Genomic DNA, 20,607 nt, shown 5'->3' with positions numbered 1-20,607 from the left:
CATTTGGCAGACTGTCATAAGTGCTGGTGCCGCGCACTGGAAACCATTGGCTCAAAATAAGCACTGGCTCAAATGCTTGTATCTACAAAGTGAGTGTTATGAGAGGAACAAGATTGGTATTTGCAGCGACATATGCTCTAATAGTGCGAGTTATGAAGTACTGGATGAAGTAAATGTTCCCATGCTTTTAAGCTATGGTTGCTAAATAGGTTCAAATGAAAGTTAATGTTGATATGGAAGACAAATGCAACCTCAATACTCTACGTTGCCCTTTACCCCTTGGCTGTTAGCTTGAGCGATTGTTTTCCAGATGAACCTAGCAAAAATGTTTACCTCAAAAAGAGGTCAGTATGGCTTGCATACTGCTTCACATGAAACTAAAAGGGTAAACTTAAATGGGCATCTGTGCCCAGCCATCAATCTTGTTGTGTCGCAGACTCTCCATTCTCATTGGATTATTGCCCAGAGTGTTAAAAGAGGATTTGTAAATTGGGCACTGTGGCAGATCATTAATCCTGTGGCTGGCAAGGACATCTGAGCAGAAAGTGCAAGACAAACCCAGTTGGATGACAAGCTGTTTTATTTTTATTGGAAACTCCGAGCACATGCTTTCAAAAATCGAGGAGCTGGTAGTAATCCCAAAAGCGATTTAAATTCATTGCTCTACGTACTGTAATTCATTAGAGAGTTATGTGACAGACGTTTCACAAAATGGCTGCCCTTTCCCTGACCTCCAGCAGCACCACACAACAGCTACAGTTGCTAAGCCCGTGTTTGTTCAGTAGCATTTTTAATTCCACATTTTGAAATAAGAAAGTTTGAAACATATTAGCAAACATAACCATCCTACTGAAGACGTTAGCAGGGAAAATTGCTAGAGACCGATTTTCCTCTACACTCAATTAGAGTGTAGAGTAAATTTAAAGTCCAACACGAAAGAGAAATGACTTTAGTACACTGCCAAGAGGTAGCCACTTTCCTGTTCAGAGAAAATCAAATATAGTAGGTCTTCCACGAGAGGCTGTGGATGCGATGCTTCCTGTGTTCATTAAATGTAGCCAAACCTCACCAGGGTTGGAGCTGTGCTGAATGGTAGGGTGTTGAAATATCGATTACAAAAATATCGTTGACAAAAATATCGTTGGAAAAATATCGTTTACAAAAATATCGACACCCTATACCTAAACAGGTAAGTACATAAATATCGACTCAAAAATATCGTTGTAATAAATATCGTTGTAAAAAATATCGAATTTTTAAATTAATTAAAATTACATTCAATATTAAATAAATATAAGTACTATTAACAAAATAAATTACATTACTTTTATTTTTTGACTATTGAAAACAAATTAAATACACTTTTTCATTAGAAACTTAATAAATGTGTACATATACATATATTTAACACATTACTTTATATAACAACAATACATACATATAATTAAAATATAAAAGATATTATTAATTAAAACATTTGATAGTGAAGGGGTAAAAATTACTATTCCCACTCCAGAGGGTGCAACAGTAGGGAAAGCGTTGGATAGCGTAGGGGTTTAAATTACTATTCCCACTCCAGAGGGTGCAACAGTAGGGAAAGCGTTGGATAGCGTAAGGGTTTAAATTACTATTTCCACTCCAGAGGGGATGTATGACGTTACAACGCATACTTTTACCACGCCTACCATTACCACGCATTTTTTACAACGCAGGATCCATGACAACGCATACCATTACCACGCATGTATTTACAACGCATATACCTTTACAACGCATACAATTACAACGTAAGTATTGGTAAGTATATAATATTTTTTAATATTTAATTTAATTAAAATTAATATAATGTAATTTAATGTAATTTAATTTAATTAATTTAATTTAATTTAATTTAATTTAATTAATTTAATTTAATTTAATCAATTTAATTTAATGTAATTTAAATTTAATTATATTTAATTTTTACACTGTACCCTTTTACCCAAAAACCCAAAACTGACCCTAAACCCAAAAAATACCCCTTTTACCCAAAAACCCAAAACTGACCCTGAACCCTAAAAATACCCCTTTACCCAAAAACTAAAAACTGACCCTGAACCCTAAAAATACCCCTTTACCCAAAAACTGAAAACTGACCCTGAACCCTAAAAATACCCCTTTACCCAAAAACTGAAAACTGACCCTGAACCCTAAAAATACCCCTTTACCCAAAAACTGAAAACTGACCCTAAACCCTAAAAATACCCCTTTACCCAAAAACTGAAAACTGACCCTGAACCCTAAAAATACCCCTTTCCCCAAAAACTGAAAACTGACCCTGAACCCTAAAAATACCCCTTTACCCAAAAACTGAAAACTGACCCTAAACCCTAAAAATACCCCTTTACCCAAAAACTGAAAACTGACCCTAAACCCTAAAAATACCCCTTTACCCAAAAACAGAAAACTGACCCTAAACCCTAAAAATAACCCTTTACCCAAAAACTGAAAACTGACCCTGAACCCTAAAAATACCCCTTTACCCAAAAACTGAAAATTGACCCTAAACCCTAAAAATACCCCTTTACCCAAAAACTGAAAACTGACCCTGAACCCTAAAAATACCCCTTTACCCAAAAACCCAAAACTGACCCTGAACCCAAAAAATACCCCTTTACAAAAAAAACCAAATAATTTTTTTAATAAAATAATATACTTACCAATACTTACGTTGTAATGGTATGCATTGTAAAGGTACCTGCGTTGTAAATATATGCGTGGTAATGGTATGCGTTGTAATGGATCCTGCGTTGTAAAAAATGCGTGGTAATGGTAGGTCGTGGTAAAAGTTGCGTTGTAAAGGTTGTATACCCTCCAGAGGGTGCAACAGTAGGGAAAGCGTTGGATAGCGTAGGGGTTTAAATTACTATTCCCACTCCAGAGGGTGCAACAGTAGGGAAAGCGTTGGATAGCGTAGGGGTCAAAATTACTATTCCCACTCCAGAGGGTGCAACAGTAGGGAAAGCGTTGGATAGTATAGGGGTTAAAATTACTAAATGTATTTACAATGTTTAAAAATTAACAAATCTTTATTTTTATTTAATTAATCATTAATTAAATAATTATTCAATTAAAATGTAATTAATTCACTACTTTTTCACTTAAAAATTCAACTACACACACCTAAAATTAATTAAACAATTAACATAACTAATTTACATAATTATTAATCAATTAACGAATTGAAATTAATTAACTATTATTTATTACACTATTTATATTCAATTGACACATTCATTAATCAATTATTTTATTATATTTACAATGTTTAAAAATTAACAAATCTTTATTTTTATTTAATTAATCATTAATTAAATATTTATTCAATTAAAATGTAATTAATTCACTACTTTTTCACTTAAACATTCAACTACACACACCTAAAATTAATTAAACAATTAACATAATTAATTTACATAATTATTAATCAATTAACTAATTGAAATTAATTAACTATTATTTATTACACTATTTATATTCAATTAACACATTAATCAATTATTTTATTATATTTAAATTACTTCCCACCCTTCTCCCCTATAAACCCACAACCCGCTACGGAACTATTAACACTAAATTCAACATAAAATACGGTATTAACTAATAAAATACTACAAAAAATACTACTTTGACAACCAATACTCATTAAAAACACTTAATTACTTATTATTATTTAAAAAACGATATTTTTGTAAACGATGTTTTTGTAAACAATATTTATTACAACTATATTAATGTTAACGATATTACTTACCTGTCTGTCGATATTCTTGTCAAACTATATTTTTGTCATCGATATTTCTTCTTGTCGATATTTCTGTGACGATATTAATGTTAGTCGATATTTTTACGACGATATTCCCGCTCTGTACCGTGCTGAATGTCAGTGGTGCTGCATACCAAGATTGTCTACTACTAATTCCGCCTCATGCCTCTTTCGTCTGCCATCCAGCACTTGCTCTCTTTCTACTTTACACTTACAGATTCTTGTTCACTCCTGCTGCCTCCTTTTGTCACTATTTAACTCTCGCTCTGTTTCCTCTTTTTGTCTCCCTTTTTGTATTTTCCACTGGGCCAAAGTCTGATGCTGAAAAATAAACCCTGGTCCCCAAATTTGTCATTTCCCACTACTATCTGAATGGAGCATGTTGTTGCAGATAGAATATAGCCTATTAGTTGAGTGCTGAGATGCCTGAATTCATGCATGATATGGAAATGCAAGTCTGCCATTATGATGATGCACTGTTGACACCAATTATGTTATGTTATGTTATGTTATTTTTATTTGTAAAGCGCGTAGCTGCCACAGCCACAGCCACGCGGCGTCCCAGCGCTATGGTGGACAGAACAACACAACACAGTGGAGGACCATACCAGAAACAGAATACTATTAAACCAAGGTGAAGAGAAATGACTTCACGGATTTCCTAAAAGGCAGCAGGTCGGGAATGGAACGGATGTTAACAGGGATTATGGTATTATTCATTAAAAAATATGATGTTTTAGCATTATCTTTTCTCAACATCTGTGATAGCCGAACATCCCTGGATTATTGAATGCGCTTTTACCCAAAAAGGTCAACCTGGTGCTCTCCTGGGGAGCTTCCTGATACCTTCTGACTTCAACTTTTGCATGCATCTGACTAAAGACCCTCAGTAACAACCAGTATGAACAGGAGCCCTGATGAGATGCATTTTCTCTAAGAAACCAGAGCAATAACTCCTTAACTTCAGAAGCGTTGAGTTGGTTATGCCGAACTCTGCTCTAAGCCTAATCCTCCTTGTTAATGGACACACTAGCTTTGGTTTTCAATGCTTGGTTTCGTTCGGGCACCTTGGTTGTGCACACGAAGATAAATCTTATTGTATTGTTGCCAGTACTAGCATGGATGGGTTGATACATGAGAAATATGTAATGTGTGTGTGTTTATGTGAGACCCAGTGCTGTAATCGCCCTTTGATCAGTGTGCCACCACCTGTTGGTTCAGCCTGAAAGGGCAAGTGTGTGAGCTGTTTCTTGTGGCCGCCCATAATGGCCCACAGGACCAAACAAAAAGCAGCCCACGTACTACTTCCCCGTTCAAGCTGGTCCACCTGACAGTGTCAGAGTGTTGCTAAGCCAGTACAACATCAGGTGCATACTGAGGCGTAGATGTGTTCCGGTATAAGCATGTTGGGTCAACATTTTTCTTTGTACTTCCTTGCTTCAGTTTAACACTGAGGTTTTTGTGGTATGTTCTGAGGAGCTTGGGGTGACACATGTAGATCCTTGGTTATAACTACTCCATTGAGGCAAGCTGCATGAGCTACATAGAAGTCATGATAACGAGTGTTTAAGGTAATGACCTAATCTGTGATATCTGATATGTCTGTGGTGTTGGTAGTGGTCATACGGAGAAGAAATCCTGCATGCATGCATTTACATGTGGTCTTCTATTGAGCAGGACAAACAATACATCACAAGCAGGCGCACATCTGATGAAGGACATACTGAGCTCATGAATAAGAGAAACAGAAATCACCGGTCATCCAATAATTATTGGCGAAACAGAGAATGTCATAATATTGTTTTAGTGCAGAATTGTTCGATTACACCTCTTTTAAGAGCCCACCGGTATGGCTTATCAATTTTTACAATTCCGGCATACATGTCCGAAGACAACAAAAGCCGCACCAACGGCTGTGCAAGGATTAATAGGATTGGTGTGTTTAAAAAGGAATATGGAGTAGCCCGCTACAGATAGAAAAAAAATTTGGGACACACACACAGTACACTTGCTGAAACACAGCTTTGCAGGAGGGTTCATCAAGATAATTCCCCAACTAATTGGGGGTCAGTTCAAATAAACAACCACTAGTACATCAGCTGCTCCAGGTTACCTATTTGCGGAAAGGTAACATTTTCCCAGTTTAAAATGAAATTCCCTACTGTGCTGCCATCTAATAGACTCAGTGCTGTCTGTGTTAGGGACACATGCACTTTTTTGATACTATCTCAAAAGTTTCACGTATATATAAAAAACGCTTTATTTTAAACCTTTTTGACTTTTTTTAATTGTGTTAATGCAACACAACTGATTTTATTGTTAAATGTATTGAATGCAACGGTTTTAATTAATCATGCATAATAAATAAATCACAAATCACTAGTACACCAGAGGATGGCAGGGTGTCAGTGTGAGTAAACTCCCCTTCGTTGCTGCACTGCCCAAGCAAGATCCCAGTGTAAAGGTGAAGTTGTCATTCACACTGTAATGATTAATGGCCAGGTGTTCAGCCCAGTAAAGATAATGGCACCATGGGCCACAACCTGTTTAGTGGCTTAACTACATAGCATATTGGGGGGACAATTAAGAACTTCAATAGTAGCGGGACATCATCGGGTGGCATGTAGTGCACTGTAATGCAAATTCAGTGCAGCAAAGGAGTGCTACTGATTCTATCCTAAGGAGCAGACTGTAGGTGAACCTGCCTAGGACTATGTATTGCATTATGGGCTCTGGCGGCACACTATATTTTTGATAAATTGACAAGGCAACTCATTGAACACCGTATTAATGTAAACTGTTTCAATTAAAAGTCCAAAAGACAGTGCTCTCGTTTGCGTGTCTTTGCCCCGTCTTCTGACCTCAAGGGAGAGTGCATTTAGTTCTGGTCTTCCTCTTTTAGAAACAGATGAATACACTAGGGAGAGCCATTTATCAGGGAAAGGTCTAGAAATATACAGAGAGATGAAAGAGATGAGATGAAGGAGAGGGAGTAAGTGACGGATGGAGGAAGGAAGCGAGTAAGAATAGAAGCAATGAAGGAAAGGAGTAAGAAAGGAAGGAAAATAAAGTGACCAGGCTTCTACTGTAGGCTTGCTGTAGATCAAACCTCTTCTCATGCACCAAGTCTTTGTGTGCAAAGTAATGTAAGATAACACCATGTCAGGCTCCCACACAGGGTACATCACTTTTCCTCTTTAAAGAGAGAAGCATCTGAGCTCTCAATGTCTACTTGCAGAACAAAACAATTTTATATTACTACTGTGGTGAAATAAAGATGTGTATGAAGCACAAGAACGTTTGTTCCTGCACTGCTGCGTGCATCTGGTGTTTCACATGAAATGTAATCAGGCAGCACAGATCATCATCTTAAAAAGGCCTCTCTCACTGGAGAGACCTTAAGTGTTCGAGAGGAAATTAGCTGTAATAGAGACATACTGTACGACAGGCTCATTGCTTCAGAATAGGCGTGCAGCAATAAATGCTTTAAAACCAGACATTTCTAATTTCTGAGCCCAGTTGCAGTACATGGAAACAGTTGGGCAGGATGACAAATCTCGATAAGTAACTCAGGGAACAGATGGAGTTCAGCTTTGCAGCCACAGACATAATTATGAGGTATGCGGAGAAATCATAGCATGAAATCCAATTTACACACATGAAACATGGCAGGGCTCTCGTCTGAAAGTGTAATAAACATTGCAAACAGAAGCAGAGGTGGCATAATCACAGTATATTTGGTAAAAGTCACACACAGCCTTGTAAACAACTCCACATCCATGAAAGAGCTGATGGCCCTTATTGCCTTAGTGATGCACGACTCAATTTTACAGCACAGTGATAGTGAACTGCCAAAAACCATTTACTGCAAATCGCAAAATATGAAAAGAGGCTTGGCTTGGGTGAGGTTTGTTGAAGGAGTGTTGGTGAATAAAGGCCCTTTGTGAAAGAAGCATAAATGCAAATGCATAATCATTCAAAACTCCAATGTGAATTGAAATCATAATCGCAGTGATACGCCAGTGATTAGGGAGCACTTCAGGGTACCTTTCATATTTGTGAAACACTCAGAAGGACAGACAAGACCAGCGTTAGCACCACAGCTGGAGAGGTAACCCATTCAGACAACTGGCCAAAGCGATGAGGTGATACTTGCGACCTATGAAACATCATGATAGTTCTGTATTTATGTAAATTAGGAACTGAGAAGCGTAATTTTAGAAAGTGTGACTGTGGATGAGGACCTTCAGTATACAGTGGCGTGCCCATGTTATCAAATCCTCCTTCTTTCATCATAGTCTCAATGTGGTTTCCAAATCCCTGTGCCTCCTGGTGCAATCTCCAAGTACTCGCGTCTCATAGTATGCCATGCTTTGATAACTACAATGTTCTCCTTCCTTCCTGTACTGCCATTTCAGCTCCTGATTTTCAAAGTGTCTAATGTAGACTCACAGATCCAAATCCACATCATTCCCAAATAAATCCCCAAACTCTCAGACTGGGTATCATGCTCTCATGCAAAGAAAAGTGGCTCTTTTTTGGTAAGTCTCTCAGTGAGACCTCAGTCAATAAGCCCTTTCACAGGACTAACCCAATGTTGCTTGATAAGGAAACTACACATAAGTCATGCAATGTTGTATTTCAATGTTTAAATCATCCAAGAAGACCTCCTGAATCCACAGACCACATCTAAATCTATCACTGTTTCAGTGTGCTTTAGAAGTGTCCATGAGTCATTTGTTCTGCCACCCATGAGCATGCCGATGTGGTTGCTTGTTTATGGTCTAGACTCCTTCTCCCATTCCCTCTGATGTAATCTCATACTTCCCTGGCCACAGTAGTCATCCATTGCAGTATCTTTAAATGAGCTCTATCTACCACCTCAAATTAACTCAATGTGTCATTCCATGCCTCAGAGTGCGCCGACTGGATTATTAATTTCCACCGTCCTTGATGTGATGCTCCTAAGTGGCCACTAGCTCATAATGTTTCATGCAGTTTAATTTAAAGGTTATATCCTCATGTGCTCTTTATGGTCTCCCAATCAGATATTTCCCTTTGTGATCTCCCATAAGGTAAAGTTTCATGCCTTTCGTATCCAAAATGTTGCATTTTGTGCTCCATGAAATTTGGTGCGAACTTGTTCTTCCCATGCACTGTGATATTGCTTCTCACCGTTTGTCCACTAAACTGCTCTTCCAGTACCGGAGTCCCACAATGTGGTCTGCAGATAACTTTGTCCCCAATGTGTTACCCAATTTCCCATGCTGGCCCACGTGGCTTAGGCATTGTTGGTACTTAACAGTGCTTGTTATCGCTGACTGCAACTTCGATGTTGCTATTTGTTTTGCAAGATTCCACAAGTGGTTTCTCAGTTCCTCAGATCGGATGTCCATCACCTTATGTCCTCCTATGTGGTGTGTTATATCTTGGGTCTTAAGGAATTGCGCCCCACTTCTCCTTAGTACCCAGATGATGTGATTTCTCACCTCAGATGTCTCCTATTATGATCTTTTACTTTCTAGACCCATGATAAGGTATCTCCTCTCATTGGTTTCTGATGTGACTTCTGATTTCTTTAGGGCAGTGTGCTCTCCCTAGCATATGGCTTGCATCATGCAAATCCATATGCAATTCTGAACTTCTTCAATTTATGTCTACTTTCAAAGCGAATGTGACTAAATGTAAAAGTGTATTTAACTGAACACCATTAAAATTGATGCATTATTACATTAACCCCACACAGTGCAGACAATGACAAAACAATTGACTCCACCAATCAATATGTTAAAGCTTCAGCTCAGGTGAAGAGAAATTAAACAAAAGAATGCCTCACTGTCGTGAGAGGTGTTAACATGAGCTTTTGGGCCTGTGACTCATAGGGTAAGTCCTTCCAAAGCTCTAGTGGAATGCTGGTGGAGAACACAGGTAAATGACTCCACCTCACCTGGGGTCAGGGTAGTCCTCGCAGGTCCTATGACACAAGGTCAAGATAAATGGAGCTCATCAGAGCCTCCTGAAAATACCTCCCTAGATAATAAAAAAAGTGATGGTCCTAATTCGAATGTTTTTTTTTACCTGACTCTGCTCCTTTATCCTAACAAGTACAACATTGCTGGTGGATCAATGTAGCAGACCGTATTGGCATGGGGAATTACTTTACATAAATGAGATATTGTGGCAGTGAGTTGACAAGTCTCTCATTTCATCCAAGGAATTCTCCTAGTTTTTCGCAAACAAAATCAAAACCTTAGGTAACGAACTTAGTGCTGCCTCACTCTCTCTACCGACCCCTGACATTCTGCCTCCTCCCCCCCTGCCTCCACAGTCCTCACCTAAGACTCTAGCACACTGGACCGACTTCTCACTCTACGACGAAGACTCTGTCGCCAAAATCCTTTCCACCTTAAACCCGAACAACCATTTCAACGACCCGCTCCCTTCAAACTGTCTTGTGATCGCCGCCCAATCTATTATTCCTAGTTGGACTGCGATAATCAACGCCTCTCTCCGGCAGGGATCAATCCCGGACTCTCTGAAAGCTGGCCCAGTCCTTCCCATTCTCAAAAAGACGTCGCTGGATCCAGCCTCCCCAGACAATTTTAGACCGATTTCCAACATTCCTCTCCTGGCTAAAGTGCTGGAGAAGTGTGTGCAACTGCAGCTAAGTCACCACATCAACAACTTCCATCTACTCGATGACTGCCAAGCTGGTTTCCGACCTGGACACAGCACTGAAACCACCATGCTCAGCATCGTCAATGATGCCCTACAAGCCCTTGACCAAGACAAAACTTGTCTCCTAATCCTCCTAGATCTATCCTCTGCCTTCGACACGGTCAACCATGAGATGCTACTTGAACGTCTCAAACTTAGGATGGGATTAGATGGCCCTGTCCTTGACTGGTTTAGTTCCTACCTCCAAAATCGATCTCAGAGATTCCTAATCAACGGCAACCTGTTCGCTCCCTCCTTGGTCACGGTGGGAGTCCCTCAAGGATCAACGTTGTCCCCCACCCTTTTCAACCTCTATTTAGAACCCCTTGCTGAAATCCTTCGCACTGCAAATATCTCCTACCATATGTACGCCGACGACACTCAGATCTACATAAAAATCTCATCTCTTGAGGAGATCCTCACCTTGAATGAGGCCCTGAAGCTGACCGTCCAATGGCTCTCCTCCAACCAACTCAAACTCAATGCAAAGAAAACTGAGTTCCTCCTAATTTCCCCGTCTAAAAGCAACTCGGAGATCCAGACATGGATTAAAGCTATCACAGCCTTAAACTGTCCCCCGACCATTGTGGACTCGGCCAAATCTCTGGGAATTACCTTGGATTAAAACCTAAACATGCGAGACCACATCAACTCAATGGCAAAATCTGCCAGATTCTACCTGAGCTACCTTTGGAAACTGAAACCGTTTCTTGACGCTCCAGACCTAAAACTTGCAGTCCAATCACTAGTTATTTCTAGGCTGGAATATGGATGCTCCACCCTTTCTGGTTTACCCACGATCTCCCTAGCACCCTTAAAAGCCTGCCTTAATGCAGCCGCCAGAATACTTACCAGCACAAGGAAATGTGATCACATCACTCCTCATCTGAAAGCGTTGAACTGGCTTCCTCTCGAGGCTAGGATTCATCTCAAGCTGGCATGTATCACGCACAAGGCCCTACACTCAAACTCCCCTGCGTATTTGGCACAGAAACTTGTGATATCTGGAGGAAGCAGAAATTCACGATCGGCAATGCCCTCTTACTCCAGGCTGCACGCTTTTGGGAAAAAAAAACTATAATCGGGCGTTCGCTGGGGCTGCACCAAGAATATGGAACTCCTTCCCACCCGCCATCAGAAGAATCCCCTCACTTGCACGCTTCAAAAAGGAGGCTAAATCCTTCCTCATGGGTACATTTCTAGGCTCAACCCGTTCCACAACCACCTCAGAGACTACTGCCTTCATCCTGTGACCTCGCTCCACCAAGAAACCGGGGGTCTGTCCTCAGCAACTGTAATATTGACTATCCTTGTATACTCCCACCCCTCTTGTATCCAGCACCCCCTCCTCCCTAATTTACAGAACTCTTGTGATATCCTGCCTATTGTATGACTCTTTGACTCTGTAAAGCGCTCTGATACCCTAACAGGTCAAGTTTGCGCTCTATAAAACACAAAAATAAATTAAATAAATAAATAAAATATCACAAATGATACCATTAATCTCGGAGCACACAGCCATATCCACATCGACACACACAGACACTTTTTGGCCGTCCCTTCTGTACAGAACAGCACAGGTGGCATATGCATTGGATTTCTACTTGTTAATATTTATTGCCTGGCCTGTCAAGGGTACATAGTACTTGCACAAACATTCAGAAATGCAAAACCACTAAGCTCTTGGAAGGTTCAGTGGTTAGTTATAATGCTATTAAGACTTTTACTTCAACAGCATGTATTCAAAGAAGGCCTGGGAGATACCCAAAGAATATGTTATCCTGCAACTTTTCATTTTCCACTTGTGAAAAGAGCTGGGGATCTTCACGAGGTTGCCAACAAGGATGCCCAAATCTCAATAAAACCCTGATCACTACTGAATGTGTCTGATGCAATATTTCAAAGACTTGAGCTGATTGGCACTTGCAGAAAAGAGCACTTGGTAGCACCGGGAGCATATTCAGGAGCAGACCCATCTATATTTAGCATCAGAATATATGCAGCTTCCTGCACATCTGGATAATAATACAGAGTAACTTGTCAGCTTGATCACTGCAAGATCAAATAAATTACAGTTTGTGGTGCACCCACATAGTTTGTCTCATGCACAGACAAAAGACAGAAATCAAGGTAGCACCGATGGTCCATAATACATCTGTCCACAATTAGTTTTTGTAGTCTAATGATATGTTAAACCTGTGTTCATTAAGGGCTTGTCTTTCTTTTATTTTCGTGTGTGGTGCAAAAATTGCTATTAAAATCTTTCTAACATTTCCTTTGCGTCTAGACTCATGTGAAAAGCATTTAACCAGAATGCACCTGTTGTGTTTAAAATTTCAATTTCTCCTTCCCCATGAGGAGCTCTACAGGAAGTATATATAGTTTGTTAAAACTATGAGGGTGGAGCTGTGGAATCTTTCTTGTGAGAAACAGTATAAGGGTACTTGTTTTCATCGAGCATACTGATTCCTTTCATTCACGAGTGCCGTATTCTAGATCAATGGTTTTTGACTTGTGGTCGGGGGACACCTACTAAGGGCATCCACCACTAATTAGAAAATGTAATAACATTAACAGATTAATACACTGTATATAAGTAAAGGAGCAAAATGTAAACTTGAAAATTGCAAAACATTCTGTAACTGTGAATTAATTTGAAATTGGAGACTAAAATTTAACTTAGTATATGCAAACTGATTCATGGGAGCAATGCAAGTCCACCAAACAGAATATAGCACGGATAATGGGTGGCCTCAATTGAAATTAGAAGAGCCCCAACCTTCTCATTAAAATGTAATCATTTGTGTATTTATTCAGTCAGTGCATGTTTCCTTAGTTTTGTGTATTGTTTTGGGGTTCAAATCATCAGAATTGCATAGGTCGGAGTCATCAGAATCCAATAATAATTCAGTGGGGGTCCTCGGATTCCAATAATGATTGAGTGGAGGTCCCTGGATTTCACAATAGGTCCATAGTAGTCAAAAGGTTAAGAACCAATGTTTAAGTTCAAACCCCTGAACGATGCTACAATTTTAGATTTTATGGATGATATACAGGGTTCGGGTTTCATGTCTGAATGGCATCTTATTTGGCGTAACAAAACATTATATATCTCAATGAAACTTTAAACTGTTTTCCATTTTACAACCGTCCACTGAATGGACAAAATACACACACGCATTCACTCACATTCCATCGGAAGCAGTCAAGTCTATCCTGAACGTCGGGGTGGAGGTGATGTATGATTAAGGGGAACCAAGACAAACAATCAGAGGCTGTATGTCAGGTACAACTGAGACCAATGCTTCCAAGTTTATCTGATTTTACTCATTCAACCTTGGACCACTCGTGACAGATGTCTCAACCATTAAGGTCATTAGGACAGAAAGAAAAACAATTGTCAGAAATAAAATAGGATGCAATTACTCAGATGTCTCTGAAGTTCACTCATGTCACCGGAGACAACTTGCATGCCAGTCTTAGCAAGAACTGTGTTAACACTGCAGCTGGGACCAAATAAGATCCCTCTGAATTTGAACATGCATCTACAGCCAAACCCGGTTGAGCGTGCAGAGCAAATCAACTACCAGGCTGAGAATTTGCATCCTATTCTTGCCCAAGCAGAGATCAAGATATTCCTCTTATCACTAGAAAATGCTCTGGACAGCGGAAATGCAATTTTTTACAGATTGGCTGAGGGGGCTAAATCCATATCACTTAATGAAAGACTTAACATGGTTAGATGACGCAGTCCAATGTTATCTCCTGAGGTTCTAAGTACATTTTAAAGTTGTTATAGGACCATTTTCCTACTTTCAAGAACTGTATATAGAATTATACATATTTAACGAAGGTTACCAGGCCTTAATGATTCGGCTGCACCAGAAAACATGGACAATATTAGAGAGGCATCATTACCAATTTGATACACACCAGTGCTATTATTTCCTGTGGCTTAGTCTGTTTTCCGCAGCACTACAGTTTTTCCCTTCCAAGTGCATGCGAGATTGGGCATTTCTTGTCCGTTTAACCCTGCATTATGAAAGACACTAACTTCTGATGACAGCTGGGTGGAGTGGGCACGATGATTAATAACAGTAGCAGTACTATGTAAAATACTGAAGAAGGGTTCACATAGTTTTAACCAGATTTACGCATTTAAAATTATTTTCTTTCTCAAAATTATACGCTTTTGGACTGAACGTTAGACATGTTTACTTTGCTCAGACTCACTGTTCATAGATCTTCTCTAGGAACAATACTCAGGTGAACATACATTGTTTCTCCTCAGAATACATCATAGATATGAAAGCTGGAGGAGATGGCAAAGTGAACTCTAGAAAAAGTGTAAGACTCTTTCCTATTCCAAATATACTATGTCAATGCTCTCTTTGGAACAGATTTGATTATTCCCTAAAGGAACTCTGTCCCCCATATGAATTTGTAAATGGTTGCCTACTTTGAGCAGACCAGTTATTGCAAGAAAACCGGTCCATGCTGGACACTGTTGTACATTACCCACAAATAGGTTCCTTTCTTGTCTTGTGCACTTCTGTCTCTTTGAGAGACGGAATTGACATTGCAACATGACAATTGCAAAAACATTTTTGAATGAGGACCTTTAGTCTCTAGGGGTCATGTAGGGTTAGAAGCATTGAAACAATAAGGGTCTAGCAACCTTATAAAATACACAGGAGTTGGCCAATCACAGTCACAATGTCTCTTGGAGTTGTGCCTACCACCAGTGTCATACACATTACAGTGCATTGTGGGGCGCAAGTTGTGGTTAGCTCAATAAGCTTGTTGGTTATTTGTAAAACATTTCTACCACAGCCAGAATTAGCAGTAATATTCCCCTAAAACAATGCCGAGTTGAATGGAAACAATGGTGGATCACAATGGAGATTGTCCTCAAGTGGTGGAAAGCCTTGTTAAATAACTTGAACTATGGAGTCACAGCACAATTGCCCTATATATTGCACAGCATATCAATTTCACTCTGCCCGATACGAAATTGACTTCTTTGAGGTGAAAAGAGGATATGTGTTTGTAGAATAATTAGGAGGCATTAAAAGAATGTGTAAAATGCTAAGATTAAAGGACTCAGTGGAAGTATATTTTACTGATCAATTAGGATTAAAGGACTGATTGTTCCACTATTTACCATGATATTTGTTTAAATGTGCTATTTGAGTGCAATTACTATGAATAGGTTCTATCCACATAAATTCACTTGAAGTCCTTCTTTAATGTTTACTCTTTTTTTAGATTTTAAAAGAAGAGCAACTGACCACTCTGATTATCATGTGATCAAGACCTGGAGTGGGGTCGAAACGTGTCATGATTATGGACTGTCTGTTGTAATAAAAGATTGTTATGTGGTTATCAGATGGTGTGGCTTGTTTTCGCGCTTCTGGGGGTCCAACAGTGCTTTCCTTGGAGAAATATATATATATGCATCAAGGTCGCAGCAAGACCGAAATATGTTAGTTCTGCTGTTTACATGGATTGCTTTTTAAATTGTTGATGAAGTAAAAAGAACTTATAATCTCCCTAGAGTGTGACCCATTTCTTTTCTTACGGGAAAAGTGTGTTGAATGCATTGCGACTAGGCTCGGCCGAGAGGTCATGCACCGCCGCAGAGCGCCATGACAAGTAAGCAAGGGTGAGCCACAAGATACACACACACACACAATAAATATATAATTTGTTTTATCTTTTAAATCTAATTTTAAGCTTGAGGAGGAAGATTTTGGACTATATTAGTCCCTCCCCAACTAGGGCTTAATAGCCTTATACATGAAGATCAGGTTAGACCCACCTTGTTTGATAGTTCTTGGACAAATGGCAACCGTGAAACAAAGTTGTGCCCTATGAAATGTTATACAGTTGAAAATTAGGAACATGTGTTGTTCTTTTGTAGGGTCTATAAGATGCAGAATGTGCACAGGGTTGTCCTGCTTAGTCGGTTTTTAAATATATTAGACCTCCCAATAAGTAAAGGCTTGAAAGAATGCAGTAAGAATCTGATCAATGGGATTCTCTGTAAATCATCTACATATTATTTTTGTTGTTGATCATGCATTTTAACAGGAGTTCAACTTGATTCCGAGTGATGCTTTCCATTTTGTAACTGCATGTGATGGTCTGTGTATGGAGTTGCTTGTTCTCTGTATGTATAGTAGTTGATTCTTTGCTGAATTGTGTGTGTTTCTGTGAATTTGTGTATGATTCATGGGGATATTTAGTTAAATTGTATGCATTGCATTCCTGTCCCACACTCAATGTGATCATATAATATCCAGTTAAATTATGAGAACATTATGAACATGTGTGTCTATTTTGTATGGATACGTAATCATTTTCTGTGTGTTGGATTTGTGGTGTGTGTTGGAAGTCAGTCTGCACAGATTTATATTTGTTTCTCTGTGTTGGATGTCGAGAATGTATTTGACCATTTGTTCTGTGCATAAAAAATTAATTGTTTCATTTTGCTTGCGTGTAGTTCGTTTTAATATTTAGCAATGTGACATTTGTTAAATTCCTTTGTGATCCTTGGAATTATAATCTCATAATGTACTTAAATTTCCAGCAATTTATTCAGATATGTCCACATTGTTTTCATGTGTCCATGTGTAGTAATCCAAATATTGGGTATATTTACATTTGCTGAGTCTTACAACAATACCACGCATGTCTTCTTTCATGGATATTACCCCGATTATAATGTTTGTCGTTGCCAGCTCAAATTAAGAGATAAATATAAACTAGCATAAGGTGGTTTTGTTGCAAGACTAGCTGTATACATTTTCACATTCTTCAAGTGCACGATGGAGGAGTTTATGTATGTCAAGTTTGGTAAAAATGATGAGGTACGATGCGGATCTGTAAATATTGCCATTACCAAGATTAAATAAAAACTCGAGATTTTTTCCTTCAAATGTAAATTTTAAACAAACACTCTTCGGTGCAGAAGTTACACAGAAAATAACAAATAAAAAACAGGTATCTGAACACTTTATGTAGAACTGATGCCAACATATCATTGGCAGGATTCGGATTATACTCGACTGTGTCTGCGTCGCATACATTCTTGAGGTAAGTCATACTTCCATTACAAAGCCTTTTAAATGAAGTAAAGAGATATTCACGGAACGTTCACCAGCATCCTACAGATTGCTTTTTGCCATCCCATTTTCAAATAACCTTTACTGCTATCAAGGATAGTCAGCTCTTCGTGTCATTGCAGCTGATCCTATATTTCAATTACCCTTTGCTGCAAGAGAAATTCATGAAAAGCAGATTCTTGAAGCACATCCACTGATAATCTGCAGTCTGCTGAAACAGATATAAATGCAAAGAACATGGCCGTATCCTGTGGCATTTTAGGGACATGTAATTCCATTTGGGTCCTAGGGTCGGGCTAGCCTACGGGGCAATCCGGCAGTGCCAAAAGGTATGACAGATGAGCGTGTGGGAGGCTTTATGGCAATTTGTGGGTGTGTTTCATTGTCTTGAGGCCCAGTTTTTAACCACATCAGCGCGGCGCAGATTCCTGCGCTGTGCTGAACATTCTAATGAGCCAACGGGCTCATGACGGAATGGTTCCGTCATGAGCACAGGCCAACCGACGCTCATGACGGAACCGTTCCGTCATGAGCCTCGAAGGGGTTAATGTTGATTTCCCTGATATTGTCACGAATATTGACTTCAGCAAGCGCGAGTACATGCTGTCACCCATACCCTGCGGAATACCTATACAGCGTGTCTGTACAAGTTCAGAACTGCCATCACTTGAAAACTTTGGCCACTGATTCTTGGGGGTACTTTTATTTTTGTGTCCAGGTAAATGTTGTGTCCCTGCTGGACACTGTTGGGTCCTTGTGTTGTTTTCATACAAAAGCATGGCATAGTAGCTTGATTCTGCTCTAATACACTTAGGGGATAGATCTACAAAGGCTCCGGTTTGGCTTTTCTTGTTCATTTGTTGACTCACCGACCTCCAACAATGAATTACTCACAGTAAATGTTTTGTGAACCAGGTTCCATGCTTGCCAGCTGTCTTGTACATGGCAGTGCCAGTGAGCCCTCAACTCTCCACTCATTCACTTAGAGGCCAATAAAGTCAGGGATGCTGAAAGCCCATCTGCTTCATGGACAGGGGTTATATGTTGGAAATGAGTTGTTTTGCTTACTTTCCAGTGCTCGCCTAGGCTCTTCACCCCTCCCACTCGCCCAACACGCTTTCACTGATAAAAGGCCCTCTGCAAGTTCGCATCAAACAAGGAACAACAAACGCCAAGAGGGTGGATTTAGAACAATTTATCAAGTTCGCCGGGATTGCTTCCAGATGTGGAGGTTAGGGGAGGGAGGGCCGCTCGGTGAGAAGGAAGCAGGGTATTGTGTTTGAATTAATGTGAGCGCACTCTGAAGAACAGATAGCGCTTTCCCTCCATCTGGTGTAAATTTGGGCCTGCCATCATCGATTGGGATCAAACTGGCCCTGGCCTGCCTCCCCTCTCGGCCCTCCACCCCATTAACAACCAGGCCTGTCTCAATCTATCGCCTGTCACGACTCTGCCCGAACGGGTTCGTATTCCGCGCACGCGGCCCCTGGCAGGTCCCGTGACGGGTCTTAAATATCTACTAATCTTTAAACCCGCTGTATTACAGCACCGGCCGCGAGCTGCCGCATGAATATCCGATGAGCGCAAACATGAAACATTCATTGGTACTTTAAAAATTCAGGTGTGGGTTCGGCATTTTTATAAGTCACAAATGGCCGCGTAGGCCAGGCGCTGCACGCGGCCTGTGGACGTGGGGACCATGCCTTAGACACGGCATACGAGTCAGGCGCGGGGAGCGGCGAGAGAAATCGGGTTTTATGCATTGCGACATTTTTTATATCCTAGAACCTAAAGAAAGATAATGGAGAGGGGGAGGGAGGGAGAGATAGAGTGTACTGAGGGAGAGGGAGAGGGAGAGAGAGAGAAAGAGGGAGAGAGAGTGTACTGAGGGAGAGCGTGAGAGTACTGAGGCAGATAGAGAAAAACAGAGATGATGGGAGAGAGTGAAAAAGGGGGTGGAAGACAAGCCAGGGAAGAAAGGGGAGAGAAACAGAGAGAGATAAAGAGAGGTGACAGAGGGCAAGAGAGCTATTGAGTAGAGGGACAGTGAGAAGGAGAGAGAAAAATAGACGAGTGAGAGAGTCAGTGAAAGCTTATGCAGATAATTACACAAAGTGACCTAAAGAAAGGGCTGCTGAGAGACAGAAAGAGAGAAAGGGAAGGTGTTTGTAAAGAATTATATGTGAGAGCGAGAGACCAACACAAACACACATAGAAAGAAAGAGGAAACCTAACACAGAAAAGGCTTAAAAAAGAAAGGAAGAGGGGCATATTTACAAGCAGTGACATTCCTGTGGCGATAGGGGCTTCGCATTATTTACAACGCAGCATTTAGCCACTTAACATGGCTCAATGCCAGGGTAAACCTAGTTTAAATACATGCATTGAGGAGAAATGTTTAATTTCTCCTTGTTTTTTCCGTTCCCCTGTGTGTGCAGCACACATAAAAACACCAAACGCCAATGATTGTTAATATGGAGGAAGGTGTCCTTTTATGCACATAAACAATCATTAAAAAAAGTCATTTTGCAACTCTAATAAGACTGAGAGACCAAGACAGGTGTAGGTATTGGTAAAGCTATACATAAACAAACATTCAAACGAGTTCAGATATGGAGAGACAAGTAGAAATGAAGTGTTTAACCCTGGTAGGTAGGGTGCGGAATATAGTGCAGGTCACAGTTTATGTAGCTTTATACCTGTATTTCATTTTTACAGCGTACGGCTTCCAAGTCTGCATTTTCGTATGGTACCCGATAACCTGGGGTGAACTGTGCCCCAGGAGCAAAGGCACAGGCATTGTAGCCAGGTGCTCCTACAGTTCACTGTCAGCGCTCTCATCTGCAGCTCGTGTGAACATGAATGTGACATTTGCTCCTATGCACAGCACTTTACTCTTCTGTAATTATGCACTGAAAAGAATAAAGGTTTCTAATTTCGGTGGCACATGTATCAGAA

General features: G+C 40.1%; 1 protein-coding gene across 4 annotated transcripts in view; it reads right to left on the bottom strand.

Annotated features, from left to right (window-relative positions):
- Window positions 1-20,607, bottom strand: part of SLIT3 (slit guidance ligand 3) — a 1,039,834-nt gene that overhangs the window by 70,624 nt on the left and 948,603 nt on the right. The gene's annotated exons all lie outside the window — the stretch shown is intronic.

This window comes from Lissotriton helveticus, chromosome 7, assembly GCF_964261635.1.
Source record: "Lissotriton helveticus chromosome 7, aLisHel1.1, whole genome shotgun sequence".
NCBI lineage: Eukaryota > Metazoa > Chordata > Amphibia > Caudata > Salamandridae > Lissotriton > Lissotriton helveticus.
This window is presented reverse-complemented; position numbering and strand designations above follow the sequence as displayed.